The 14,036-nt window shown below is 41.8% G+C and overlaps 1 pseudogene across 1 annotated transcript; it reads right to left on the bottom strand.

Annotated features, from left to right (window-relative positions):
• Positions 1 to 10,757: 10,757 nt before the first annotated feature.
• Positions 10,758 to 13,729, bottom strand: LOC149387759 (pentatricopeptide repeat-containing protein At3g49730 pseudogene; annotated as a pseudogene). The gene is made up of 4 exons (XR_016301012.1): positions 13,709 to 13,729; positions 12,247 to 13,637; positions 11,351 to 11,790; positions 10,758 to 10,901 (listed from the first exon to the last, which is right to left on the bottom strand). The product of XR_016301012.1 is annotated as a pentatricopeptide repeat-containing protein At3g49730 pseudogene (transcript).
• Positions 13,730 to 14,036: the final 307 nt, after the last annotated feature.

Genomic DNA, 14,036 nt, shown 5'->3' with positions numbered 1-14,036 from the left:
GATCCTTAATATATAGGCGAGAGATACAGAGAGAGTATAAGTGTCAGCTTTGTTTATATTTATTTTATGATCCAACCACATCATTGAATATGTGGGTTGAATGTGCAATTTCTTTCCTGAAAATATAAACACAGCCAAAATAAGCAAATATTCCTATCGGGAAATATGATAGACAATGAAAAACAACAAAAGTGCATGAATTCGTACGAGATACACGTGGGAGTCGAGACGCAGTAAATAAAGACTAGATAATATAACATATTAGGTCAATGGACGTAACTTATTGTGGGTTGCGTGACTGAAAGAAGTTTTTATTTTATTTTATTTTGGTTATTAATAAAAGCGTGATTATATTTGCTTTGAATCCGGTTCAGTGAGAGAAGAAATCGATATAACGTAGGATACAGAAGTGAAAACCTACCATCCGCGTTAACTTATATATAAGAAGCTCGATATAAGGTCAGACGAAGTTTTGAACTACCAACCTTTCACTCCCATGTTTACTTTTCCCTCTTTTGAATTGTTATAAGCATTTGAGTTCTTATAAATGTTTGTATTTCTCGATCTGTTCATTGGCTAGAATGGAAGATTGGTTAGTCATTTTCACTTATTTTTTTCCGTTGTCCCGACTTTTATTCAGGATCAACAAACTGGACTGTGGAGTTTTGAATTCTCAATTGAAATTTGTAGAAAAAAAAAACACTCGATATGTTTTCCTTGGGAGTTGGGACTCTAGGCCATGAATTATTTAAGCCGGAACTTTTAGAAACCTAGAGATATAACAAAGAAAAACACATTCAATCCAATAACAGTACACAGCTCAAATTGTTTTAGAGCCAACACAGTACTTCCATATATATATATATGTTACTATTACTTTTCAATGACCTGATGAAAGCCAAGGCTCGAGGAGGAGGAAGTTGCCATTAAAGCATCACAGTCCTATCTCGATGATTCTCTTGCACATTGTTTTGGTCAGAGAACTTAAATCTGATGACGAAAACACCATGTTTTAGATGCCAACTGGATTTTTTCCACCTGCAGAGTGGGGAGATTATGAGCTTAAGGGTGTCAATATGTAATCACGGATATTTAATTAATAAATCTCAATTTATTAATTGAGAATATAATTTATATAAAAATGACGGTTAAAGGTAGGATATCAGAATATAAATCTCAATTCACTAATTGAGAGTATAATAAACGCGAGCATATCGAACGGCACAAACTGAAACCAAACGTTTCGGCCGATTAGCAGAATCTTATTCCAATTTGTACCTAAGAGCATCTCCAATATATTGCACAAAACTCTATAAATAGAGTAAAAACTCTAAAAAAAATTATTTGGTGTAAATATTACACTAAATATTTAAGCATTATTTTAATCTAATTAATTCATAATTCTTAATTATAATATATAAGTACATATTTTAATTAATCCAAATTCAATCAATATGTTTGTCGGCTCATATTTCGGAAAACCTAAAGGAAATGGGGTCCAACCAAAACAAAAGCACCTTTGCCTCTCTGCCAGCTGCCAGACCTGTCTACCAACTCCCCATACATGCAAGAAGAGTGCCGCCCACTCTCCTTGCTGCTTCACGCCCAAATGGGCTTGGTGAGCCCGCCCACGTTTTGCATTTTTGTCCGATAACGTCATCCGCTCAAATGCTCACACCAACACAACCCAAACATTATAAATACCCCATTCACTTCACCAAATTCTCTCAAGAAAAGAAAAACCTAGGCAAACTCATGCCAAATTTCTCTCTCACTTCTCTCGTTTGATTTTTCTCCCACAAGAACACTTAAGATCAAAATAACACCACGATCAAAATAACACCACATGAAAAAGAGAACCAATTTTCTCTCATCTCTTTCACCCAAAATAAAGAGAAATAATCTACTTCCATTCTCTCTAAAATGGAAGAAAAAATATTTACCGTCTCAAAAACATTTTTCTCACAAAACAAGGCTGATCAAGCCAAATTAGACTTCCCTCTAAAAGTATTCAAGAGTTTGAAAAATCAATTTTCATGCTCTTCACTTAGTAAGAGAAAAATCCCGTCGACCCGTGATACGATTCAAGATCCTCTGAAGCTCTAGGACACGTTGGACCTTGTCTTAACTTTCCTCGAGCCCTTTGGAATATTGAAAAAAGTGATTTCTCCTCCCAAAACACAATTTAAAAACTCATCCGAAGCTCTCGGTTGCTTTGGGCATTGTCTTAAACTTCATTCAACCCTTTGGAATCTCAAAGAGTGATTTTGGGTCCATCAAAGATTAGGCACGTGACTATTCCAAGTACATCGAGTGTCAACAAATGTTAACAATGTTTTAAATTGTTTGGAGCTTTGTTTATAATTCAAGTTAATTTCTTCAATTCCACTTAAATTAAATCAATAATTAAAAAATTTATATATTTCAAACCAAATTAAACCGATAATTAATATTAATAATGATTTTTAGAAATTTATACTAAAAAAATGTTGTATTATTTATGTAATTAAATTGATTAATTTTCACTTTTATTAATTATTTTTTTATTTTTAAAAATTTGATTATTGATTTATAATATATGTTACACATAATTAATAAATAAAATACAATTACATTTTTATATATGTAATTAGACTTTACAATAATTAATAATAGTAAGACACTTAATCCAAAAATATCTTAGATTAAAAAGCCTAATAAAAAACATATTCTTAAAATATCACCAAAGTTGGTGTAATATTCTTGATAAAAACATAATATCATTGGAGCAAAAAAAATATTTGGTGTAAAAGTTACACCAAATTTAGTGTAAAAATTACATCCAATTTAGTGTGTGCATTGGAGATGGTCTAAGTAACAAGTTTGAACATTCAGTGTTGAAATCGAGCTCGTCAGTTCGCCCTCCCGCGTCAGCTCGACAGCTCGCCCTTCCGCGTCAGCTCGTCAGTTCGCCAGTTCCCCCTTCCGCATCAGTTCGCCCTCCCGCGTCATCTCGCCAGCTCGTCCTTGCTCCTGACTAGCGTGCTTTCCTCCTGACAAGCATGCCTCGGGAGTCCTCACCCCTTGGAACTCATTCCACATGGGAAACTGTCGCATTTATTTCTCATGCTATTTCCTATGACTTGTTCTCTGTGTATATTTATTTTTCTCTATTTCCTAGAAGTAGTTATCACATGTATTTATTACACTCTCTCTTGTATCCACCATATGTATAAATAGGTGATACAAAATTCATATCAATGATAAGAAATATTCAAAGTCTCGGAACACTCTCTCTCTTTTCCGATTCTCCCTTTCTTTATCTTCTCTCCAGATTCGACTCTCTCTCTCTCTCTCTCTCTCTCTAAACTTCAACATGGTATCAGAGCAGAGAAAATCAACCACCATGAACACCACTCAAACCACGCCCACTCAGTCGCAATCCGAATCCTTCTCCCAACATATCACGAGCCACAAACTCAATGGCCACAACTTCCTACAGTGGTCCGAATCTGTGCTCATGTTCATATCGGGACGAGGTAAAGATGACTACCTCACAGGCGTGGCCACATCTCATGTGATCGAAGATCCGACGTTCAAGAGTTGGAAGGCCGAAAACAGCATGGTGATGTCCTGGCTCATAAACTCTATGCTCCCCGAAATCGGAGAAACCTTCCTCCTTTACCGAACGGCTGCAGAAATCTGGCAAGCAGCTAGAGAAATATTCTCCAACTCAGAAGATATGTCCGAGCTGTTTGAAACTGAGAACACTCTCAACGACCTACGTCAAGGAGAGATGTCTGTTACTCAGTTCTTCAGCTCGCTCACACATCTATGACAGAAGATCGACCTCTACGAACAGCACCAGTGGACCAGCTCCGAAGACTCAAAAATCTACCGCAGGATAGTGAAGACCAAACGTGTGTTTAAACTACTATCCGGCCTCAACCAAGACCTTGATGAGGTCAGAGGTCGGATACTTAGTACAAAACCACTACCATCTCTCCGTGAAGCCTTCTCCGCGGTCAGACACGAGGAAAGCAGGAGGAAACTCATGCTGGGAGTTATCCAATCGAGCTCAATTCCGGGCTCATCCTCAGACTCGTCCGCCCTCACCACGCATGGAGACGAAGTACTTGCAGCCCGCGTCTCAATAGAGAGACCTCGCAAACCTCGCCCCTACTGCGATCATTGCAGACGACCTGGACACCTCCGAGAAACCTGCTGGAAGCTGCATGGGAAACCACCGAGCTCGAAGTCAACCCGAGACACTAAGGATCCGAACTCAGTCGGAAACTTAGTATCCACTTCGTCCGCTGCCTCGACCTCGACCTCGGACTCTCCCTTCAGCAACGACCAGATCGCTATTCTCCAAAAGCTTGTCCAACAAGTCCAACTCAGTGGAGAAACCTCCAGCATTGGTCCTCTAGGTAACTCTCCTAGAGACCTCAATGTAAGCTCAGAGAATCCCACAGCATGGATTGTCGACTCCGGTGCCACTGATCACATGACTGGTAATCGAAGTCTATTCACAACTTACTCCGCTTGTAATAAGAGCATATCAGTCACCATCGCCAACGGAGCCAAGACTCAAGTCACTGGTATTGGCACCGTGGTCTTGACGAAATCTATGAGGCTAGACTCGGTGTTCTTTGTGCCTCAACTACAGTGCAATCTCTTATCTGTGCATAAGTTCAACCAAGACTCTAAGTGACGAACTGTTTTTTTATGAACGTTCATGTGTGTTTCAGGAACAGGTCACGGGGAGACAGATTGGTAATGCCGAGCTGAGTACCGGACTCTATGTCATCAAGCCAAATCAGTCCGCCATGTGTCAGCTCGCCCAACATTCACCCCATTACAAAGAGATCATGCTCAATCACCTTAGACTAGGACATCCAAATTTCATGTATCTCAAAAGAATGTTTCCTTCTTTGTTTATCAATAAAAATATCAATTCTATTCAGTATGACATGTGTGAGTTCGCCAAACATTCTCGAAGCTCGTATCACCCCACCTCGTACAAACCATCTCTACCTTTTGCCACGATTCACAGTGATATATGGGGGCTCTCAAAAGTTCCCAATATCAATGGAGTTCGATGGTTCCTTCTCTTTGTTGACGACCACACTAGACTCAGTTAAATATACATGATGAAACAAAAATCTGAAACATCCAATCTATTCAAAACTTTTCACAAAATGGTCCAAACACAGTTCGACACATCCATTCAAATTGTCCACACTGACAACGCTCGAGATTACTTTAATTCTGAGCTCGGCGATTTCTTCAAAACACATGGCATAATTCACTCTAGCTCGTGCGTTCATACCCCGCAACAAAATGGGGTAGCCGAGCGGAAAAATCGACACATTCTCGAGGTCGCCAGAGCCATCATGTTCTCCTCAAACGTCCCATCTCACTTCTGGGGAGAAGCAGTCCTCACAGCCACCTACCTCATAAACAGAATGCCATCTCGTGTCCTTGGCTATAAAATCCTATCTCAAGTCCTACTAGAGACATACCCTCACTGTCGACTCATCTCAACCCTTCCTGCGAAAGTGTTCGGCTGTTCAGTCTTCACCCATTCTTATGGCCAAGGTAAACTTGAACCAAAATCGCTCAAATGCATCTTCCTTCGATATTCAGCAACACAGAAAGGCTACAAATGCTATGAACCCCGATCACGAAAATTCATAGTCTCAATGGATGTATCTTTTCATGAGTTCAGTCCTTACTTCGCCAATTCAGTTCGTCAGGGGGAGAATGACGAAAATGACTTCCCAAATTGGCTCATCATAAACCCAGAATTCAGCTCGCCTCAAAATCCGACCTCACCTATTCCAGAAATTCCCAGCTCGCTCCACAGTCCGACCTCACCTGTTCAAGAAATTCCCAGCTCGCCCAGTCCAACTCATGTTCCCAGCTCGCAAGCCTCTGAACCCTCTCCATGCGAACTGAGTATCACCCAGAGTCCGGTACAAGCTCGCGACCAAGATGTCTCTCCGAACCTGAACCACGACACTATTGAACAAGGTAACATCGAATCTCCAGACTTACCCATTGCAGTCAGAAAACGTGCTCGGTCGTGTGGTCAATACAGGATGGAGGATTACGTGTACTATGGGAACTTATCTACGGGCTACCAAGCCTATGTGGCGAAGTTAGATGAAGGAAAAGTGCCGAACTCCATCGAGGAAGCCCTTCAAAGTCCCGAGTGGCGAAGACGCAAGTCATGCTGAGATCCAAGCCCTCGAAAAGAATGATACGTGGGATATCGTCGAGCTACCACCAGGCAAGCGAATTGTTGGATGTAGATGGCTCTTCACCATCAAACACAATCCAGATGGGACAGTGGAGAGATACAAAGCCCGACTTGTCGCGAAAGGGTACACGCATGCGTATGGCATTGACTATCAAGAAACATTCGCTCCAGTTGCAAAGTTCAATACCATCAGAATCCTCCTTTCACTAGCAGCCAACTTAGATTGGCCTCTCATCCAGCTCGATGTGAAGAATGCTTTTCTAAACGGCGAACTAGAAGAGGAAGTCTACATGCAACTCCCACCAGGATTTGACAAAGATCAAGGAGCCAACAAAGTCTGCAAACTCAAGAAATCACTCTATGGACTAAAACAGTCCCCTCGAGCATGGTTCGGAAAATTCACCAACGTGCTCAAACGGTGTGACTACGAACAGAGTCAAGCAGATCCAACACTCTTCTAAAAAATCTCCACACAAGGCAAGCACACCATTCTTAGTGTGTATGTGGACGATATAGTCATCACCGGAGACGACCTGGAAGAGATCAGGAGGCTGAAGCAAACTTTGTCATCTGAGTTCGAAGTCAAGGACCTCGGCAGCCTACGATACTTCCTCGGCATGGAGGTAGCTCGATCAGAAAAGGGCATCTCTGTTTCCCAGCGCAAGTACACGTTGGATCTCCTCAAAGAAACTGGCATGCTTGGCTGCAAACCAGTTGACACTCCGATGGATGCCAATGTGAAACTTCTAGCTCGCACCAACGAGGCCGCCACCGACAAAGAAAGATTTCAGCAGCTCGTAGGAAAACTCATCTACCTAACTCACACGAGACCAGATATTGGATTCGCAGTGAGTATGGTAAATCGATTCATGAGTAATCCCTCAGAAACTCACATGGACGCAGTCATGAGGATTCTCCAATACCTCAAATCTGCCCCAGGGACTGGTCTCTCCTTCAAGAAAAGACGGAGTCGAGGTGTCGAAGTATTCACAGATGCGGACTGGGCCGGATATGTTCCAGACAAACGATCAACATCAGGCATGTGCACATACGTCTGGGGAAATCTTGTTACCTGGCGAAGCAAGAAGCAGTCTGTGGTCTCAAGAAGTAGTGCTGAAGCCGAGCTCAGGTTTTTAGCAAGCGGAGTATGTGAAGGCATCTGGCTGAAGAGAGTTCTCGACGACCTCAAGATCATCATCGAAGGTCCAATCAAGCTCTTTTGCGATAATCAAGCTGCTCTCAGCATAGCTAAAAATCCAGTCCATCATGACAGAACAAAACATATCGAGATCGACCGATACTTCATCAGTGAAAAGGTTGAAGAAAAAATAATCGATATGGAATATGTTCCATCAGGTCATCAGCTCGCCGACATTCTCACCAAAGCCCTTCCTCGAGCGACCTTCTCCGAGCTATGTAGCAAGTTCGACCTTCTCAACATATACAGTCAAGCTTGAGGGGGAGTGTTGAAATCGAGCTCGTCAGTTCGCCCTCCCGCGTCAGCTCGACAGCTCGCCCTTCCGCGTCAGCTCGTCAGTTCGCCAGTTCGCCCTTCCGCATCAGTTCGCTAGTTCGCCCTCCCGCGTCATCTCGCCAGCTCGTCAGCTCGTCCTTGCTCCTGACTAGCGTGCTTTCCTCCTGACAAGCATGCCTCGGGAGTCCTCACCCCTTGGAACTCATTCCACATGGGAAACTGTCGCATTTATTTCTCATGCTATTTCCTATGACTTGTTCTCTGTGTATATTTATTTTTCTCTATTTCCTAGAAGTAGTTATCACATGTATTTATTACACTCTCTCTCGTATCCACCATATGTATAAATAGGTGATACAAAATTCATATCAATGATAAGAAATATTCAAAGTCTCGGAACACTCTCTCTCTTTTCTGATTCTCCCTTTCTTTATCTTCTCTCCAGATTCGACTCTCTCTCTCTCTCTAAACTTCAACATTCAGCTGCTTAATATTCTGGCTAAAATATTCATGTCACATGGTTTGGAGAGATACACCTTCGGACTTCATGAAATGCAATTAAAATCACCACATATAGATACCATGCCATATATGATATTCCATTCATCCTCTCATTACAATTGTAAACTATTACCCGCAGCGAATTAGCATGGGCAGCCAGCGAAGAAAAGCTGGGAAACGGAATCGGAATCATTATTATTTAATTTAAAATAGCATTCCGTTATAGAGTTCCTTATTAATTATTAGTCTTGTTTGATAAAAGCTACAAGCTTAGCGAACAATTCCACAACCTTCTCACTCTTAGGATTACCGAAATGAAAGCAATGACCTTCTCCGAGAGTCTCTACGATCTCGACGCTCTCGGGCCAATCGCTCTTCCTCAGTTCCTCCACGTAGCGTTTCCCGGGTCCCGCCAGAACGTCCTTCTCCGCCACGAACACCAAAACCTTCTCGCACCCGATCCCACCCAGATCCTCTGCGATCGGGCTCACTGTGGGAATGCCCGTGCCGGCCTTGTTCCCGGGCCACATGTACATAATCATCTCGTCGTAGTGGGTCCCTGCGAAGTAAGGGTGGACTATGGCCGCCCCGGAGATACGGACCCCCGGTAGCCCGGCCCGGCCGAACCGGGACACGATATCGTGGGTTATGGTCCCGCCGGCGCTGTCTCCGGCGATGACGACGCGGCTGAGGTTCGTGTGAGCGTTGAGCCACGGATCGGGAAAATAGCAAGAATATCCTTATGTTTAATCGAAATGCGAGGTTTATCCATTCGATTTCCAAAAATATCAAATATATCCATTCAGTTTAATATAAATGATATATGTCTCTCCTAAAAAATATTATATTGCAAATATAACCCTTTTCATTTATTTTTTACAAAATATAATTTGAACTCCCCAAAATACCCTTAATAAAATAAATATTTATTTACTATTTTATTAAAAAAAATCAAAATCTCTCATTATAAAAAATCTTTAACTTTTTATAAAGAAAGTTTTTAATTTAATATTTGTGTATATATAGTAGAAAATTAAAAATTATTTCATTAAGGGTATTTTGGGGAGTTCAATTTTTTTTTTTGTGAAAAAATAAACGAAAAGGGTAATATTTGCAATATAACATTTTTTTAAGGGAGGTATATGTCATTTATATTAAACCGAAGGGATATGTCTGATATTTCTGAAAATCGAATGGATAAATCTCGTATTTCGATTAAACACGAAAGATACTCTTGATATTTTCCCATTGTATATTGAGGACAAAGCTAAATAGTTTTTTTTTTCTTGTAACTTTATAATTAGTAAAATAAAATGGTATATATATATTTAATAAAATTCTACTAAAATAGAGAAGAATTGTTAAGAGTATCTCCAACCTAATAAAACTCTAAAATACAGTTTTTTTACACTTTAAAATGCAATTTCTATCCCATTATTAATGGATTTATTTTTGTTATAATGATTTTGTATATGAGTGATGAACATATATTGAGATTGAGATATTAAAATATACCCCGAAACTATATCGGCAAACAGGTTTACTTTACACGTGCTTATTTTATTAGTCCTCCTGTTTAATCAATTCAACAAGCTTATCCAACATTTCCACAACCTTCTTACTCTTCATATTCCTCAAATGAAAGTTGTGATCTTATGCGGGTGACTCCACGATCTCAAAACTCCCGGGCCAACCGCACTTCCTCTCCTCAGCTCCTCAACCGCACTTCACGATCTTCAGTTGCACCGTTAAATAAGATTAGTTAAGTATGATGAAAATATACATGATATCCTCATATTAAACACAACTCATTGGCTATTTTTTTTAGCATTGTCTTTTAGCACACATGCACTTTTCATTTTATTTTATATTCTTATATATTCTTTATTTGGTTGTGGCCCATTGACAAAAGAAGCTCAAATGAAATCTACATGGTCTCTCGGATGAAAATCATTTATCATATAACATATGTTTGTCCAAGATAGTCCTAAAGACAATTTCACCACCTCCAAGGGTATTGTACTATTACAGATTATGTTTGGTGTAATTATGCATTACTTGGTGGTTAGTTAACAAAATTAGTTTGCAGCTCACACGCCACTGCCAATTAGTTAAGCAAGCTCACACAAATATATCACATTGATATAATTGATTGATTGATTAATGATAAACTAGCAATCATTCATATCACACTTTTGCGCATTATTATAGTATGTCATGATAGCAATATTTCCTCATTCTTGTTCTCTATTCTAGTTCCATCTACTAATTATTAGTCTGCTCAACTGTCGTTGCTCTATGTGTGTGTTTATGGATGATCAGAGAACGTCAACGATGAAGAAGTCTATCTCGGAAAGAGGCGGTCTATGACATCTAGATTCTTACTTCTTACATTAGTCCCATATATATATAGTCCGTATAGTTTGCATATCCCAACATTGACTACATATTTGTGGAGTCATGCGATGATGATCTCTCAATAATAAATTGGTTTTATTGATAGATCGATCACAGACCTTTGATCTTTGAATTTAATCTTCTCAATTCTGGGACTCACAAAAACAACATTGGGGCCGAATCATTGAGCCAACTTATCTTCCATTCTCAGGTGGAGATTTTAAATACACCAGTCCTTGGCCTCATCCCCGGCAGACATATCTTTTATAATCTCCAAAGCAAACTCTGTTAAGCAGAAATGGGAATTCAATGATAAACATATTGTCAATAAGAGAGAGATTAGCCAAGTCGCTAGTAAACACCAAAACTTCATAACAAAGAGAACGTCGATTTGAGTTCCATGACAAACGTAGAGCTCCAAGTATTTCGAAACTCAAATAGTCAAATGGAGAAAATCTCAACCAAACCGTTAAACCAGAGAGGGTAAATTAGTAATTTAATTTATTTAATTTAGTTTCTTATACGTTGAAATCATATTTTAGTATAAAACAAGTCATCAAGCTATAGGAAATGAGAAACGAATTTATTATTTTTAGTTTTCTTGGTGATAAGAGTAGTCGTGTAATCACACATTATTATTGATTATCATGGGTCGTATCACAAACATCATTATAAATCTATATGTTTTTTTATTTTCCTTTTTCTTTTATCAAACAGAAAAAACAAAAGCTCACCATAAACAATGCAGCTCCAATCAACTCCGTTCTGACCCAACCATCACGGTCTCCGGAAAAGTCAAAGTCAAAGTCAACTACCGGCGGTTGACACGGGCCTTGCGAGCCTCGTTCCGGATCCGACGCTTCTGAGTCTCCTTTTCCATCTCTTTCAATGCGGTGACGCCGCGCCTCTTGTACATCTTGAAAGTGACCCCTCTCTCCGCGGCCATCTTCCGGACCTTCTCGGTGAGCTCAGCGGCGGCGACCCTGTTGTAGAGGCTCTTAAGGCCGAGCATGAGCTTCGCAAACGTGTCGGGCTCGGGCATCTCCCCGGCCTCGGTCATCTGAACGCAGTACGCGCACGCCTCGTCCACGCCGCCACGTTCACTTCCCCTCCCCCTTTCACTATCGTCTCCCACACGTCCTTTGCCATCTCGACCCTCCCTTCCTTCGCCAGCCTGTTCATAAAGGTGGGCAAAATGGTTAACCGCTTGAATCTTTAACCATTAAACTATAAACCATTCAGAACGCCGTGGGTTTTTTTTTTTTTTTTAATGGTTAACCAATTAACCGTTAGTTTCGATATTTATTTTTCTTGATGGTTGGTTAACCGCGATTAACCATGAAATAACCAGTTAATATCAATAATTAATTGAGTAACTAAGCCACTAAAATTTGGAGATTTTCATATGATTATATATCTAGAGAGCCCTAATATTAACCGATTGTTTAATTTTTTTAATAATTTTTTTTAAAGGAATTTACTGCCGGTGGGGATTGAACCCACGACCTCCACTTTGGAGGTGATGTGGAATTACCACTAGACTAAGTTAGCTACCACAACCGCTCGGTTAATTTTGACCAAAACAAACAGTTAAAATGTTAATTAACCGTTTATAAATGCACACTATTACCCGTTGACGAGCGCGTGCATCGTTCCGTACGGCGGGGCCGCCCACATGCCCCGCCCCACCATCTCCTTGAAAAATTGGCACGCCTCAACGAGGTGACCTTGGTTCATGAACGCTCGGATCATCACCGCATAGGAGTCGATCATGGGCCTCATCCCGTTCGCTTCCATCTCGTTCCAGAACCGGACCGCTTCTCTCACCTCCCCGAGCTTGGACGACAGCCGTATCACCGTCCTGTAAATCCCCGGGTCGGGGAAGCACTCGTTCCTCCTCATCTCCTCCATCAGCTCGAGACACTCCTCGAGCTGCTCTCTCCGCTCGTGGGCCAGCATGATGTGGAGATACGTCGTCTCGTTCGGGCGAAACCCTTTCCGGGTCATCTCGCGAAGGGTTCCGTAGGCCTTCTCGACCTTCCCGCACTTGCAGAAGCCGCTGATGAGCGCGGTGTAAGCCACCACGTCGAGCTCGCAGCCGCTCCGCTCCATGTCGGAGAACACCCTCGCCGCCTCTTCGATCTTCCCTCGCTTGCAGAGCGACTGGACGAGGATCGTGTACGACGTGGCGTTCGGCGAGCATTCTTTTTTCCCTTTCTCCCTCATCTCCTCCATGAGGACGTACACGTCGGTCATCTTCTCTGCCGCGGCGTACCCGCTTATGAGGTTGTTGTAGACCACGACGTCGGGCTCGAGCCCGGCTTCGGTCATCTTCCTCAGCACGAGCTTCGTCTCCGTGAGCTTCCCTTCCCGGCACCAACCGTACAGCAGCGATGTGAAGTGCTTGAGATCAGGCTCGAACTTCTCGCGAATCTCCTCGAAGAGCGACGCGGCTTCCCTCACGCTCCCGTTCTTGCACAGGGCGTCCAGAAGGCAGCCGAAGGCGTGCCCGTCGCCGAGCACTTGGACTGCGTTCTTCACCATCCTTGCCGAGGCGAACCTCCTCATCAGGACGACGAAGATCTCGGGGGTTATCATCTGCGGATTCTCGGCCCTCATTTCCTCGAGCAGAGCCCACACGGTGCCGAACTGTCGCATCTTTCCCAAGCATCTGACCATGGATTTGTAGACCCTCGTGCTCGGCCTGAAATCGGGGTGATTCGAAGCCCACGCGTAGAACCGGTACGCCAGATTTCCGGCGTCTCTGCAGCGTCTCAGCACACGCTCCGTCAATCCCCGTCTCATGAGAACGCCGGACTGGCCTAAAGCGAGCTCCAATTTGGGCACCCTGGTGTGGAATCTTTGGAGGATTCCGTACACCCTTTCGATGTCATCCGAGAATTCGTCGAAGCGTGTGGGTTCTTCCGAAAACTCGGGGCCTTCGATGCGAGCCAATGAGGTTTGTTTATTCCCGGTGTTTGGTTTGCGTTCATATGGATCGTTGAACGGACTCGGATCACTCTGTCATTCAGAAAAGTAAAATGAAGAAGAAAAAAATGAGTATCCGGAAATTAAAAGGAAGATATTAATACGTACTTGCCTCCAAACTCCATTGTTGACTTCCAAATGACATTGAATTTGCGACGATAGCATCAATCATGCCCTTCTCATATTACGCAATTTTGTAATGAATTAGGCTGACAATCACAATCAAAATGTAAACGTACTACTAAAAAAAACAATTAAGATTTTTGCCTTTTCTTCGTGATCATCGGTCAGCTCTCTCCTCGAACCATAGCATGTGTCTGATAGTAATATATATGAAGAAAGTATTCAAAATAAATTTGTAATCCACTTAATAAGGAGAGAAAATAGAATGCAAAGAAAGTATTAAAAAAAAATTGAAAGAATTAATTACCG

This window comes from Urtica dioica, chromosome 8, assembly GCF_054948205.1.
Source record: "Urtica dioica subsp. dioica isolate 48M chromosome 8, U.dioica_male_clone48M_v1_H2, whole genome shotgun sequence".
NCBI lineage: Eukaryota > Viridiplantae > Streptophyta > Magnoliopsida > Rosales > Urticaceae > Urtica > Urtica dioica.
This window is presented reverse-complemented; position numbering and strand designations above follow the sequence as displayed.